The following is a 17,258-nucleotide window of genomic DNA, read 5'->3' as shown; positions in this document are numbered from 1 at the left end:
AGATGAATGCATGGTTGAGGAGCTGGTGCAGGAGGAAGGGAATCAGGCTCTTGGACCATTGGGATCTCTTTGGTGCAGAGGTGACCTGAACATGAAGGATGGGTTGCACCTGAACTGGAGAGGGACTAATAATCTGGCGGGGAGATTAGCTAGTGCTTGTCAATAGGGTTTAAACTAGTCTAGCAGTGGGGTGGGTTCCAAAGCAGTAGTGTGGCAGATGAGAAAACTGAGGCAAATATAGAAGTTAAAGCAAGCAAGTTCAGTAGGCAGGACAGGTAAGAGCAGGGCAGGGAGCGAGAGGAAGGTCTGCATTTATTTTAATAACCTGCATTTATTTTAATGTCAGGAGCCTGACAGGTAAGGCAGGTGAACTCAGGATAGGTACAGATGCTACATGTGTGATAAAGATGGGATAAGAGAGGGGAGTTGCTTTTCTGATTAGAGAGAACATTATGGCAGCACTTAAAGGATATTCCCAAGGGATCATCCAGTGAGGCTATCTGGGTGGAACTTAGAAATAAGAAGGGGGTGATCACTTTGATCGGATTGCACTAAAGGCCCCTGAGTAGTCAGCGAGAATTAGAACATAGAACAGAACAGGCCCTTCGGCCCACAATGTTGTGCCGACATAACTAAGCTAGAAGAACAAATATGTAAGGAGATCAGCTGCAAGAATAATAAGGTTGTAATAGGAGGTGACTTTAACTTCCCTTATATTGACTGGGACTGCCATTGCGCTGAGGACCTGGAGGAGGTTGAATTTATTTATTGTGCCCAATATATAGCAATATATAGATGTTACCCTACCAGAGAAAGGGTAACACTGGACCTTCTATTGGGAAATGAGGCAGGGAAAGTGAAAAGTGTCAGTGGGGGACCATTTTGAGATCAGTGACCATAATTCTATCAGTTTTAAAATAGTTAAGAAAAAAAGATGGAAATGGTCCACAAGTTAAAGTCCTAAATTGGGGCAAGGCTAATTTTGATGGCATTATGCAGGAACTTGCAATGGTTGATTGGGAGAGGTTGTTTGCAGGTAAAGGGACATCTGACAAGTGGTAAGCTTTTAAAAGTGAGATGGGACCAGCATGTTTCTGACAGAGTGAAGAGCAAGGCTGGCAGGATCAGGGAACCCTGGAAGAAGGAAGCATATGTCAGGTATAGGCAGCTGGGATCAAGCGAATCCCTTGAGTATAGGGGATGTAGGAGACACTTAAGAAAGAAATTAGGAGCGCAAAAAGGGATCTTGAGATAGCTTTGGCAGATAAGGTAAATGAGAATCCTAAGAGATACTACAAGTATATTAGGAGCAAAAGGGTAGTTGGGGAGAGAGTAGGCCCCCTTAAAGATCAGTGTGATGATCCTATGGTGTGAGACCACAAGAAATGGGTGAGGTCTTAAATGAATATTTCTCATTGTGTTTACTGTAGAGAAGGTTATGGAATCTAGGGAATTCAGGGAAGAGAACAGTGATGTCTTGAAACATATCCACATTACACAAGAGGAGGTGATGGTGGTCTTAAAGTGCATAAAGGTGGATAAATCCCCAGGGCCTGACCAACTGCTTACTGGGATATTTTGGGAAACGTAGTGAAGAAATTGCATGGGCCCTGGCAGAGACTGGTCAATACTGGTAACAAAAAAAGGCGAAAAGTGCTCACTTAGAGATCCTGCCATTTTCACCGCATTGGATACCATTATAGTCCCTAATCAGCCCTAGTTCTCCTTGTGTTACCCATTCAGAATTTCTCTGCCTGTAAAAGTTTCCTTCACTTTTACATTAGATGCCAGGACACTCTCACATTCTTCCCCTTATTTCTATTTTTATCTTCTCTCTTATCTTTCTACGTTGGGCCTTATTCTCTTTCCTATAATCAAACTGACATCAGTCATGCATCCTCTTTTTTTGCCTCATCTTACTCTCTACCTCTTTTGACACCCAGGGTGGCTTTGTTTGCTTTACCTTTAACCCTGCTGAAAATGATTCTGGTATATACCTACACCAACTTCTTTTTAAAGGCCACACATTGTTCAATTACACATTTCCCTGTCAGTCTTAGAATCCAATTCACATTGACCAGACCTATTTTCAACCAGCTGAAACTGACACTCCTCCAGTTATGTATTTTTACTCAAGATGTCTCTGGTTATTTTTCTGAAGATATTTTCAACCTTGTGGACTGCGATCATTGTTTCCTAAGTGACGTTTACTCCATTTGATTCTCCTTGAACATATACTTACTTTTTTCACATCTCTATTTGATCTGAAAGTTTGTTGGACAAAATAATCACTTTCAATAGCTTCAATACTTTTCACTCGTTTCACCTGTTCTTCAATTGTAGTTTCTGCAAAAAGGTAAATTAAAAAGACTTTAATTTTAAGGAATAATGTTTCCATTTTCAAATAGGGTCTTGAAACACTTAGATACAGAATGCAAAGTGATTACACAAACTGCTGTTGTGAATTATGTTATGTAATTACCTCCTGCAGCTGCCTTAGTGTGCAATTGGCACATTAAATCCCAATATCCTTATCGCAACATACTCCTCCACTTACAGTATATTCATGTCATTGGCAAACCTGGATATTTTATGCTCTGCCCCCTACTCCAGGCCATTAATATAAATCATAAATAATTGAGGGCCTTGAATTGATCCTTGGGGCACTTCAATGCATCCTTGCTGCCTGAAAAGACCTGTTTATTGCAACTCTCTATGCAATCACCAATTTTCAATGCATGTTAACATACTTCTCCTCATACCATGAGCCTTGTTTCTTGTGCATCAGCCTTTTACGTGGCACCTTGTCAAATGCCTTCTGAAAATCTAAAATTACACCTACAGATTCCCTTCTATCAACTTTGCTCGTTACATCCTTGAAAAGTCAAACATGATTTACCTTTCATAAAACAGCACTGATTGGTTAGATTACATTAAGTTTCTCTAAATGACGAGCAGTCCGCAAACCCTGCAGTATCTGCTTATCAATGATAATTGGTTTAACGCTGACATCCAATTTTGGGAATTGTTCCTGCCAGTGGAAAACTACTGAAAACTATACTTGATCTGGGGGTACAATGAGGCTTAGGAATTGGTAGAAGTGAATACAGCAGCAAATATCACTCACACAAGAGGGCCAGTATGGAAGAGAGTCAAGTCCAATGTTGCATAGGAAACATTGGTCAAGGAGATGGAGGGAGATTTTTCCATCCATAGAACACACTCCAGGCACATACTGGGAAGGTAGTAAGAGAAGATAACTCCAGGAAATCGTCTTCTGAGCTTAGTACCATGAAGCCGGATGCAGTCCCTCAAAAAGTTCAATAAGCTCACCAGAGTGGTCAAGATCTGTGAATACATCTTTAAATGCCTCATCATATAAACTACTGGGCTCACACTGTTCAGAGCATCACCTGACCCACCACTCATCTACCAATAACTTTTTATCAACAGATTCATTTGTCAAATATTCATATGCTTCTCTGCATCTTCACACATATATACTGCTATTAGACTCTTACCCACATTTCATGGCTCGCACACACTACCACTGTCCCCTCTCATGATTATATTTGTGACCCTACCTCTGTCAATTCCCATCGTGTTGCCTGTCAGTTGGGCAGCCTGGTCTTCTGCCATTCTTACAAGATTGTGCAGTGAAATGCTAAGCCTACAAGATTCGGGATCGTTCAAGGTCATACTACAAGGCTAAATTCAGTCTTCTCCACTTCAATTCTGCAATCTTTCACCAGCTATGCTGCAACTACTGAGGTAGTACTTCGTGCAACAACTAGGACAGACAAAGTCCACAGAAGGCTGTGACTAAAGGAAAGCAGAAGGGTGACTAGGTTACATTAAGAGGTATCTGACACAGTTTGATGTAAAGTTGCCTTGATTTTGGAATAAACACGGGAAAAGCCTTTTGTACACAAGGAGAGGGGAGGTTCTGCAATGCACTACTGGGATAAGTAGTGCATTGGAGGCAAATTCAATTATGGCGTTCCAAAGGGAGGTGGATCAGTATCTTTAGGAAAAGAGTTTGCAGGGCTGTTGGGGGATGGCACTAGTTGAACCACTAGTTGAGTTGGTATGAACTCAATGGGGCAAATTGCCTCCCTCCGTGATGTAACTCTCTCTCATTCTGTGAATAATTTGTTTTCAGATATGCTGTACCCATCTGTGCCTACAAGGCACAAGGGAACCCAAGTGATAGGAGTACACAGTGAATAGCTACAACGTTACAGTTTATGCACTGTAAGCTCTGCTGCTTGGGTTCTTCCAGAGCACTGAGATTTGGTAATGTATAATTGATAATTAATATGAGCTATTGCAAATGGCTCATATACCCAGAATTTAGTCGAAGTGGTGTAAGCAATTACAACAGAAGTTATGTGCTTCAGCAGACATTCTTCAACAGAGCATGATGTGTGGTCAGAATGACGATCGTGGAAATGTTGCTTAAATAAATGAAGCTGAAATCTATACTATCGAGGATGTGGGGAAGAGAGAGGAGTAAACACGTTAGGGAGGCAGCAACAGAAGAGGAGACAGACAGATAGATATTGAAAAGGTGACAGATAAAGAAACAGGAACACAAAGGTAATGAAATTGTTAAGAGAGTGATAAATTCCCTGACTTTGGAAACTGCTCATTTTTTGAATAGATGCAGTTTGAGAACATCGCCACCAGATGGTATTCTAAACAATTCAGGTCTCAAATAGCAATATGACATGTCAACCAGCAGAGGTCAGCAGATAATAAGCTGTCACAGTTGCATCGATATTCTTTGTATTTCCTAAATTAAGTCTGTTTTAAATATTTCCTTGCAATAGCAATTACTAAATTGACATGTGGAATTAACTCTCACCCTGTCGTACTCACATTTACACTACATATGTTAAATGACATTTTGGTCCAGTTACAAACTCTGCTTACAGATTCCATCCTTCTGATTGGCAAAATTTGAAATGGAACTCATGCCATCATCAAGGTTGTCTATTTCCACCAACATAATATTGGTCTTTTCTGCTTTACTTGCAGCTGAAATCTCATCTGCCTTTGTTGGCTCCAGACTTGAACTATTCCAAGGGATGTGTCCTCTTATTCTGTTCTCAAAATACTTTGCTTCCCAGGTCCGAACTTGTACAGCACCATTCACCCATCACTCCTGTGCTTGCCTCTGGTGAAGCAACGTTTTGATTTTAAAATTCTCACCTTTGCTTTCAAACCCCTCATTCGTCTCTCCCCTCCCTATTTCTTATGACCCTCTGAAACCCTTGCACACCACTAATTCCCACCTCTTGATCTTCCCCAAGTTTGATTGCTGAACCACGTTCAGCCACTCTGTCAATTGACAAAGGGTAACAATATCAGGAGGTGGTGGGAGCCGTCCTGCAGCTCCACATTCACCCATGTAGGTATGGATGGTGTTATGGAGGAAATATTTGACACGAAAGCAAAGGATGGGTGGGAACATGTTGGGAGTACTGAACAGAGGAAGAAGGGTTGGGGATTTGGGGGAATGACTGTGAGGGGGCACAATGTGAGTGAAGGGTTCGGAGAGTTGTCAAAAGCACCTGAGGAACTCTGTCAAATGTTAAGTCTCCAAGCCCTTAGACACACTTTGCACTTTTAAGAAAATACTTCAACCTTACCATATCAAGGATTTTGGACATCTGTACTATTAGGCAGCATGATGCAGAACTATGTTAACAGTTTATATTATACTGCAAATGGAAACTGTTATATTTATTTTCATACATTAAAGAAACACATTGGTCTGCAGAATTCATTGTAACATATCCCTGTTTTTTAAATTCTCTTTAAATATAAAAGCAATAGGATAATTATTAATTCAAATCCAATATTGATTATTTAAAATTCATGGGCTATGCTTGTCATAATTGTACTGTACACTTACCAGAGTTGGTTCACAGACACCAGTCAAACACAGTTTTGATAACTGTGGATCTATATGGATCTAGTCTGTGTATAGAATTTCATTTCTTGGACAGCTAAGTTTTAAACTTTAATCTTATAAAGAAGAACACTTTATGTAAAATATGTCAAAAGTACCATTATAAATTCTCAGAAGATCAAACTGATTGAACTGGAACTTTAAACTTGGCTTTGCACTGGGCAACAATTGTACTACACATGGTAAAAATGCAAGCAGTGATCTAACCAAGGTGGTCCAACAGTTTATTAGTACACCCATAAGTTAGATCATCAACCTTACTTTGAAGGCATGAACATTTGTCAACATACAACTAAAAGCACTTTACAACAGTTTGATAATTGAAGTGTAACTGCAGCTGCCAAAAATAATTAACTCTTGCATCATCAGTAAACTAAACATGACTTTCAGAAACCAGGAGAGCAAATGTTGAATAATGTCAAAAATTAAATTTGGAACTCATGGTAGGGATTGTACCTTAAGCTGCACCATTAAAAACATTTTGTTATTTATCAAAGTTGAAAACCTCACACGGAAAAAATCTACTGCTGAAGGATTGATCAAATGAACTGGTCTTTCTAAATGTAAAGAAAAAAAAGGAAAACAGAAGCAGAGGTTCGGTTACTCTGGGCAGCTATTATGTACATTCTGCTGCCTTTTCTAGTGCCTGGAAATAAATGCTAGCTTTTGTGAGAAAGGAATGATACTTGGTGTTAGGCAGGAAGAAGAAACTTTCTAAATGAGAAAATAATTTACTCCAGGCTCAGGCATATTATTTTTCATTACATTGTTAACTTCAATACATCTGCTGAAAAATAATACGATTTTCATCTGTAATTGTTTAAACCTGTAAATAAATCTCAGTCAGGTCATGCAAACATACATTATATATTTTGCTAATAAAGTTGCATATATGTTTGTTTCTGAAATTAAGCTTTAATTAACATTCTCTATGTATAATTCACTTTAATTCCTGCAATTATCCAGGATTTCTTTTTACAAAGATCAAGTATTTTATAAAGATTGTACTTGGTTACCAAGGTAGCAGAAGACAAAGATTGTTATATGAAATAACACGTGAAATGTACAAGTGTTTAACATTTTCCAAATAGACAGTGTAAGAATAAATGAAGGCAATTTTATGATCAGTTTTGCTGCTGTGACCCCTTGATAGCCAATGCTGTGATTTAACTGGTCTTCAAGCAGGAATACAATTCCTATTAAGTTGATAGTTTTAAAATCATTAACTAATTAATTCTGAAAATCTCCTTAAAACTTGAAAGCATCAAATTATTTAAAAAATAACAATGCTTCATTTTACAACTATTCCTGTGATATATAATGTCAAAAGAATTGAGTTCTCCCTTGCTTTATTTTATTATAGTTATACTGGAAATTATATTAAATTGATTAATATCAAATTTATTTCTTACAAATACTGAAAGACTCATATCATGCTCATAATGGATTGCAAAATAAATGGCCTGAATAGCCAACAATATTGTTGTCTATTCCAAAGCTCTGCTTGACCCAACTGATTAATTTACTATGAACCAGAACACAGCGTGTTTACAAGGTACCGGCCATTAAGCGCCATCTGCTAGCCATCTTCAAACACCCCGTAACCACATACAACTAGTCTGTCAGGAGAGGTAACACAGACATTACAGACTATACCACCTTTGTCACTCAGGCCAAGTCAGAGATATGTCTACAATAGGCAGCTCCTTCTTTCAAATACACAGGGCCAGATATGTAATTCAATGCTCAATTTACCCTTGCCTCACAGGAGATTTTTGCCTGCTAATTGATAGAAATTAAGCCATTAATCAAGCCACTAGCCATCATTCAGCCCAGAGAAGATGAATACAAACTTTCATAATAACCACCTTCACCATTTTAGTGCTCATTAGCATTAATTTTTAATGCAATTATGCTATTCTTTTACGCTGAGCTCATAAATTACAGCTTTTCTGTAGCTGGCTGGCCTTGTAAAATCTACAGTAATGCTTTGTAGTCTGATCTTAAAGGCAATTACTGGCTTCTTCTATCTTTTATCTCTCTGTCTGCCCAATAACCTTCTACTACTGATTTATTCCAAATCCTTTCTTTCTGTTTGCTTTTATTTTCTGCTCATTGAAATGCTTTGAATCTAAGGTTTGTAATATTCTAATTCATTAAAATTCAAAATAAAATCAGGATTTAAAGAGCTTGTCTGTAACTGATTGTTATGTATAGTTTAAATTTTATAATTGGTAGTTTTACATCATAAAAGGGACCAAGTCATCTAGCTCTTAAAGTAAAATTAAGCCAGAATGATCTGGATTATATTCGCTGAGAAAAGCAATGACATAGTAAATGCTTATAATAAATGCTCGTGTTCCAAGGTATGATAACATTTTGTTGTTAAAAACTGGCATTCTGTGCGATCTGCAGCTAAGCTTCTGACCCTGTATTCTCAACAGCTTATGGACTGCCTACTTCCACCTCTAAGGCTGTCCATCTCTAATGTCAGTCCATCTGCTGCTGAAGCCCTCATTCATGTTATTGAGAACACAAGAGTTGACTTTTCCAAAGCTCTCACGGTCAGCCTCTTATCTTCCACCTGACACAAGCATGTACACATCCAAAATGTGATTATCCATATCCTAACATACATCAAGAAGCTCTCATCAGTTACCCTTGTTCTCATGGATCTGAATTTAAAATAAACATGTTCCAATTTCTCAACAGCATCAATCCTCCCTTCAGCCCTCCAGCTAATCAAGGGATATGTGATTTTCCAATATCAAACATCTCAGTATTCCCCTTTTCCCCAAATGCTGGCAGCTTTGCTTCCCAAACTCAGACAGAAGTTCTGGAACTCTCTCCCATACTTTCCTGAAATCTACCCCTTTATTAACCTTTTAACCATCCCACTAACAACTCCCCCTTTAGTCTGGTGCCAAATTCAGTATGAATATGGATATTTCCTGTGAAATTCCTTGTACATTTTGCTGTGTTAAATGCACATAAATTGAAAGTGGCTGTTGTTGGAAGTCCTGATGTACAGTTTCATAAACTGTGGTAAAGAAGGCATATGGCATATGGTTGGGTGCTAAGCATAAAAGTAGGGAAGTCATTTTGCAGCTGTATTAAACCTTGGTTAGGCCACATTTGGAGTGCTGCATGCAGTTCTGGTCGCTACATTACAGGATGTGGAGGCTTTGGTGAGGGTGCAGAAGGATGTTGATTGGATAAGAGATTATTGGCTTCAAGGACAGGTTGGACAAATCTGGATTATTTTCTCTGGAGCAACAATGGCTGAGGGGTGACCTGATAGAAGTATATAAAATTATGACATGCGTAGACAGAGTATTTTTCTCAGTGTGGAAATGTCAAATCTTAAAGGGCATAACTTTAAGATGAAAGGGGAAAAGTTTAAAGAAGATTTGTGAGGCAAGTTTTTTTTACACAGAGAGGTAGGTGCCTGGAACACACTACCAGGGGAGGTGGTGGAAGCAGATGCAACAGCAACGTTTAACAGGCAATTTGGACAGGCACACAAACTGGCAGGGTAGCGTGGGATACAGACCTTGTGCAGGCAGATGGGATTAGTTAGACTGGCATGGTTGGCATAGATACTGTGGGTCAAAGGGCCTGTTCCTGTGCAGTACTGTACTGTATATTCTATTTTAATTCAATGCAAAGGCATTCCTGCTACATGTGCTTTGGTCAGCAAATTAATCAACCAAAGCCAACTTCATTGCCGAGCTTGATCCCAAGTCTAACCTGTTGGCAACACACATGCAGTCAATAGTCTCTTGTATACAGAACAGAAATCAGAGGTAAGAAGACTGATATTCCTCTTGCCTTGAACATGATTTGACAATGGGAATGAAGGTTTGGTCAAATTACACCTTGCAGTCAAGGTTACACATAGCGCTTTAGCTAGTTTCTGAAAGTTAATTGGAAACTTTTTAAAGTAAAATGGAGTGATTTGTAGTCAACAATCCCAAGTACATTTTCTTTAATAATGAATTATGATTATTGAATCATGGAATGAAACATAATAGGTAAATCTATATCTCGAATGTAAGGGTGTTGACAATGTAGGTAGCAATGACTGGGAAAGTAAAACAATAGATACGGGAGGAAATTGTTGTCTGAGAAGGAAAAAATGGTTATAAGAGAAGTGAAAAAAATTTGAGAAGTAAGTTACAGTTTAGGAAGTACTGTGATAACATCAAGAAGGGAATATGGGACTATGATTGAGATGTGGAACCCACCCAAGAAAAGGTGGCCCAGGTTTTCAAATATGGGAAGAAAAAAAACAATTTGCTAACACTCTGAAGAGGAAGTTTTACTTCTTAAAAACAGAACAACACGGGGAGAACGTACAAACTCCTTACAGACAGCGGCTGGAATTGAACCCGGGTTGCTGGTGCTGTAAAGTGTTACGCTAACCGCGACACTAGAAATCTTGTGATATCTACAATAATGTTCCATTATGAACATTTACAAATATTATTTATAGTACAAGATTCACACTGGAAAAGGAAACATGCTATCATTGACCTTTGGAGATAATTTAGCCAACTGGCAAGTCACAATAAATTGACATATTTCCACCCAACTATTTTGCTTTGTAGTTCTATTTTGCTTTATCACATGTTTGAAGAAGTATAATTTAGTTATTTACATGCAGAAATTGATATTATTAGGTCTCTTTCCAAGCCATAGATTTCTATGATTCTATAATTAAAATTACTTTGTATTTGTTCACAGGATGTGGAGTTCAACCAGGCCATTTCAGGAGGAAGTGAAGGTCAACCATGCTGGTTGGTCGGAGTCACAAATATACCAGACTGGGTTACGATTGGAGATTTTCTTCCCTGAAGGATATTAGTAAACCAGGTGGCGTATTAAATGAGAAACTGGTAGTCACATGGTCATGATTACTGAGAGTAGCTCTTTTTATTGCTAATCGACTTAAATACTTAATTCAAATTCCTGAAACATGATTTAAGCTCATCTATTTGGACCAATAGTCCAGGCTCTCTGATGCTTGTTCAGCAACTTAACCACTCTCATACCATGTGAGGAAATAAGGAAAATAAAGCGACAATAAACATACCAATTAGTTTCTTCCAATTATTTCTAAAACACAGATGAATTTTTGACCATTTTCTAATGCTTCAAGTAAAAGGTGAAATGTTAATAAATTAATTACTCTAGAAGAAACTTGGTAAGTTATAGCTTCAGAAACCATTTTTGTACAGAAAATGTTAAAATGTTGTTCAATTTTATTTGTCTCAGCAACATGACTTTGTAAACCTTGGATTTAATATTTCCAATATCACTTTGATCTTGAGGAGATTACAATGCATGCTACAATGATCACATTAATATAACAAGAGGGTCCAATATTAAGATCATTAGAAATAGGAACAGAAGTAGGCTATTTGGCCCTTCAAACCTGCCCTGCCCTTCAATAAGATGACGACTGACCCAACTTTCTCAAAACCACTTTTTCACCCTCTCCCCATAATACTTGATTCCTTTAATGATTAATATTTACTTCAGCTTTGAATATATGAAAGGATTCATCCTCCACAGCTTCCTAGGGCAACAAATTCCATAGACTCTCAACGGTTTGAAGAAATTCTTCTACATTTCAGTCTTAAATGGATGCCTCCTTCTTCCAAGACTATGCCTCTGGTCCCAGACTCTCCCATGAAGTGAAACATCTTCTCAGCATTTACCCTTGCAAACCACCTAAGAAACTACATGTTTGAAAATGGTGCTCTGCTCAGTCTCTTTCCTTTTCTGCTCACATTCTGGTTCCAAATAGCCTATAATTTACTTAATGATTCAAAACTTTGAATTTCAGCAATGGAATGAAATAATAATTCTCAACATTTTAGAACAGTCAGCCTTGAAGCCATTGCAATATTTTTCTATTCCAGTAACATGCAATCTAGTACTCAATCCCTAAATTGCCCTTTTAATGTACTTCTTCTCAGTAGCTTTTTACTTAACAAATCAAAAATATGTGACTAACCAACACACTCTTACAGTGAAACACAACTCCTCTCTAATTGCAGTGAGTTACATATAAATCTATACAAGAATTAATAAACCATCTGTTCTAAGAATGTAGTGAGAGTGTCTCCACAGTAAAACAAACAAATATCATCGCCTGGAATTAACCTATTTTGTGAAGCACTGCCATTTATCACTGTCATAAATAAATGTTTTCAGTATTGTAAATATTACTGCCAAATTTAACCACACTATTTGTTGGAGTCAGGGATATATTTCTTCTACCAAAATTTAGAAACATTAAAATATACATCACTCAAATTTTCAGAAGGGTGCACTTTTAACTGTAATAAAAGCAATAAACTTATACCTATCTATCTCTTTTTACATAAACTGTACAATTGAGAAATTTCGGAAGGCAACTTCACCACCTGTTCTTACATACAGTCATGTGAGTGTAGCCAGGCATATAGAATTTGCAGATCTGGATCACTGTTTTCTCCTGGGACAACAAATTGGTGAATTCTCAACAGAATAATTGATTTACTGCCCCAAGAGGCCTTGTCAGGAATTTTTTTTTCTTCTCTTCTTGATAAGCATCTCATTACTGGTTCCAGCTGTAACTCTGACCTGAAACTGCAGTTTTGCTTTGGTAATGGGCCCTGGGCTGGAACCAGGATATTCCCAGTCTTATGATAGACCACAGTAGCACCAACCCCACCCCACCCCACCCACCCCCCCAACCTTCCCCCCCCTCCCACCATTATGTAGGGTTTTCTTCAAAATCAAACAACTTTGGCAGGTAGGAATTGTAACCAGGATTACCAAATGTGAAAGGGTAGAGGTTAGCTGCTGGTTAAGGTTGAAGAAATGAGTGTCACTCACTTTGCTTGAATTTTTGTGATTATAAACCGACTAATAATAAAGTTCTTAAGGTGAACCAGGATGCACTATTTGTGAAAATTATGAGTTTTCACATTCATAATTTTCTGGGGAAATTCATTCCCAGAACTACCCTGAAATATATGTGCCAATAGGGAAGCTTGTGCATAATTGAAATCACCCTGTGAAACTGCTAGATTAATGTCAATTACTGTCAAAATAAGATGCAGCTTGTTCTGTTGATAGTTTCCTAGTCATTTGACAACCATGTTAATGCACACACAGCCATTGCAACAATGTGGAAAACTGCATCTCAAATGCAGATCAGAATCAAATCTTGAGCATGATGAAAAATGCAGCACTGTTTCATCCATACCTCTAAAATAATGGATATTTCAGCTAAACTAAATATCCAAAATAAATTCTGGGTTACAATAATTATTGCTGGGAGATTCTCTACAACAGCTTTTATAACAAAACCATTGCACATTTGGATGTTGCACAGTTAATAGTTTATAGTATGAATTGAGTTCATTCATCAATTGATCAAATTTGGAATAATTATTGATAGAGGTGTTCAAACTTATAGATGGTTTTGATGGCGCCATTGTCAGTTCTTTGAAAGTCTCAATTTGCAGTTGTTTCCTCAGAGCCTTGCAAATCTTCCTCTTTTTTGGTTTAAATGCAATTCAATTTTGAGAATCACTGTTTAATCTGTTTCCAACTCCTTTTCAAGCAATGCAATCCAGATCATATCCACATCACTGCATAAAAAAAGGTATTATTGCCTCTGCCTCTTTTGTTATTCACCCTGAGAACACAAGAAAATAGGAGTAGGAGTGCGCTACCAGGCCCCTCAAGTCTTCCCTGCCATTCAATATGATCATTGCAGATCTATGCTGGTCTCAACACCTCTTTTGTTCTCCATAACACTTAATCTTCCAAATATTTATCTATCTCCACCTGAACTATATCTGATGATCTGGCCTCTCATCTTGGGGACAGAGAATTCCAGAGATTCACTACCCTCCAAGAGAAGAAATTTCTATGCTATTAAACCTGTGTTTTCTATTTATCAAATTTTCTGCCACTGAAAATATTCTCATTATTTTCTCTATCAAAACCATCTATAAGTTTGAACACCTCCATCAAATCCAATTTTTTCGATTTCAAGGAGAACAACTGTATCTTCTCCCTTTTCTCCAGAGAACTAATAACACTGGTAGCAATATCTTCCATTCCACCTCAGAGATCACAGCATCCTTCTGAACCCGTGATGCCCAGCTGAGACCTCACCAATATTTTATAAACATTTCATCTAACATTACTTTTGTACTCTATTCTCCATTGATAAAGCAAAGATTCCATGCCTTATTCATAGCTTTCTCAACCTGCTCACTTTCAAAGATTTGTGTGCACGCAACCTCCACCAAAACACATTGGCTCACACTTGTATCTTTCCCTGATGAAGACAACTGAATTAGATTCAGTAAAAAAATAATGTCATGGTCTTTAATGAAAGCACAAGATTCAATAAACACAAGCAGGTGACTTCAAGGTCATATGGAATAAGAGGATGAAAAATGCCTGTACATGAAATTTATGAAGGTCACTTGATTCTTGGTTGGAAAAGGGTTTTAGTGAATTTATTTTACTGATTATAGAAGTGCATAAATTTGGAATCTCTTAAATAGTTTTTCAGCTATTCCACAGGCAATTAGTAAAGAAAAATACGTTTTATAAGACTACAATTTTTTGTACACTACAGGACAAAAAGCTGCTCTTTGCATCTATACATGAATCTTTTTCTAATTTTTTTTAGTCACATGAGAATAACCTAAATGAACAGTTATTAAATAAAAACATTCTAACTCCACAAATTGTTTCCTATTGAAAAATATTAAAAGTTTATTTCCATAAATCTAAGTACTATAATGTAATTTGTTCCTCTACATCAAAATAATACTTGCTTAATATTAATAATTATGAGTAAAATTATGGGTTATATTCCTCCAGTGTTTACTGAGATTAGGTTTTCACACAGTAAATGACTATAATGTGCCCATGTTTTCAAAGAATGTGTTCAAATCTTCATGATTTCCACTTACAATCAAACTAGGAACACCATCTTGATATTTCAGCTGTACAAGGAAATTTCTAAATAAATAATGAATTATTCCATGACAACAGGATTAAGTGAGCCATACAGGGAACACTTTTGAGCAACATATTACAGAATCTAACAACTACATTACAACATATTGTATAAGTAACCAACCATAGCACTCCTGATGTCCTTTCCCCAAAACAACCTTGTAACATTTCTAAGACATTTGGTAAACATTCTGGTTTTGTTTTACATCATAAAGACTTCCTGCTTATACTCAGTGATATGAAACAATATTGCTATATTGTGGTCACAGCAGGAGCATCCATGTTGCCAACCCTGCAAACACCAATCACACAGTAAAGTGTGAAGAATCAAACATGCCTGAAGGCTGACCCAGATAACAGGGTCATCACAAAAGTGGGTCTCATTCACGGCAGCTAGCTGGACCATATGATCTAAGCAATGATTGAAAACTTGAACTTGGAAGGAAACACAGGCATTGCTGCCCACAATGGAACAGCTTACAATGGCAGGTTAACTTCTTTCTAACCTCTGCACAAATGATCAATAAACACACCTCAACTCATGAATTTTCATCCGCACTGATGATCTACCAAGTGTAGGAGACTTTGTCAAGATGGAGCACACTCTGACAGCTGAACTTGCCAGTTGGACTGATTACCATGCTGCCAAGCAACTTTGATCAAATTGAACCAAGACACAATTTCCATTTGCTGCCACAATACAAGCAGAGAATGGAATCAAGAGAATGACACCACTTGGCTCTCCTTGTGAGTTCACCAAGGACAGATTCACGAGCTATGAGAGTTTCAAGACCCACATATAGAAAATGGGGGGCACACCCCAGCCATGGTTAGCCTAGTTCATGCAAAGCTATTCCAGTGTAAATACACCTGTCTGTTATGGAAATACTCAACATATGCTAAATCATCACAGTCTGCCTTCAACCAGTGTCAAAAATTTGTACGTCCTTGCTGAAGTAGTATCGCAGGCATTCCCGTAGAACCAAGGCCAGTCTAGCAGAAAGGAAAACAGCAGATACTAGTAACAAGTTATCCTCTGCACATCATACTATGCAAGCTACATGGCCAGAATCACACAGGAGCTTCTGCACAAATATATTATACCTGCAGGCAACCATAAGGACATGTGGCAGGTGTAATCTGGACTCCTTTTCAATTAGGTTAGCGTGGTCATCAGAGCAATCGGACAGCTTTCTGCAGGGCTCTGAAGACAACCTGAATGGCACCAAACGACCTAGGCACCTAAGTTGGCAGGTCGAGAACTGACAGGATAAAATGGGGATACTGCAGGAGAATCATGACTACGATGGAGGCAGACCACATAAGATCAACTGGTCATCCCAATGCTCAAAGGTCAGTGGTCTGCATGGTGTCTGCATTTGCTGATGCCAACTTGAGGGTGTTGAAATAAGCTGGTCTCTGGAAAGCATTGTGATTTTGGTTGATAGACACAAATGAAGAACAAGAAGATACAGTGTTTTTGGAGCCGTAAGATACAATGGTAAATATGAACAGGATATTACCAAGATGCTTCTATGTCCTAAAGCAAAAATAAATCATATGTTCATTTTTAACAAATAATCCTGTGTCATCACACAGCTGCCTCTAATTATTACTTGGCAGTTAATCACTTTTTGATAGTTTTCCTGAAATCTAGTTCGTGAGAAGTTTTTGATCCACACAGCCACAGAAATCTGAATTAGTTTAGTGGCCATTTTTCACAAAGCTCTGGCAGAAACATCCAAACAGGAAATCCAAGATTGATATTTCGTATCTGTTTGAATTCCCCAAAATTTCTGTTGTACAAATTTCCTCATCACATTCTTGGATTAAATCTCATTTATCCATGAGTTTTACCTCATCAGACTATCAAAACGATATGGTGGAAGAGGAGAAATAGCAGAAATTCAAAATGGAGTCAATAAAAACTTGCAATGAATGAAAATGCACACCACATTTATCAAAGAAGAATTTAATGCAGATGAAATTGAAGTACTTTGAGTATAGTTACATATTTTGCTGTGACAAATTTCACATGACACCAGGCACTTGCTCCATTTCTTTATTTTAACATGTGTTTAGCCATCTAAGTAAGTTGGTTAACACTTTTGTAATGTGGGAACTTCCTATTCCTGTCTACTAGAATATGACTCACCTACTGGAGAGAGAATTAAAAATAGATTGACAGAAGACGCTCATATATTGGTAAATTGCTGTAAGTTAGTGAGATAGGGGACATGGC

General features: G+C 37.8%; 1 protein-coding gene across 1 annotated transcript in view; it reads right to left on the bottom strand.

Annotated features, from left to right (window-relative positions):
- The window catches only part of rsrc1 (arginine/serine-rich coiled-coil 1), a 288,468-nt gene that overhangs the window by 3,409 nt on the left and 267,801 nt on the right, over nucleotides 1–17,258 (bottom strand). The window contains exon 8 of the mRNA XM_052018264.1: nucleotides 2,243–2,346. The gene's annotated coding sequence lies outside the window, so the exon portion shown is untranslated. The remainder of the gene's footprint in view (nucleotides 1–2,242; nucleotides 2,347–17,258) is intronic.

The sequence above is a fragment of the Pristis pectinata genome, chromosome 6 (assembly GCF_009764475.1).
Source record: "Pristis pectinata isolate sPriPec2 chromosome 6, sPriPec2.1.pri, whole genome shotgun sequence".
In the NCBI taxonomy this organism is placed as follows: Eukaryota; Metazoa; Chordata; class Chondrichthyes; order Rhinopristiformes; family Pristidae; genus Pristis; species Pristis pectinata.
Note: the sequence above shows the minus strand (reverse complement) of the source record. Positions and strands in the feature narration are given on the sequence as shown.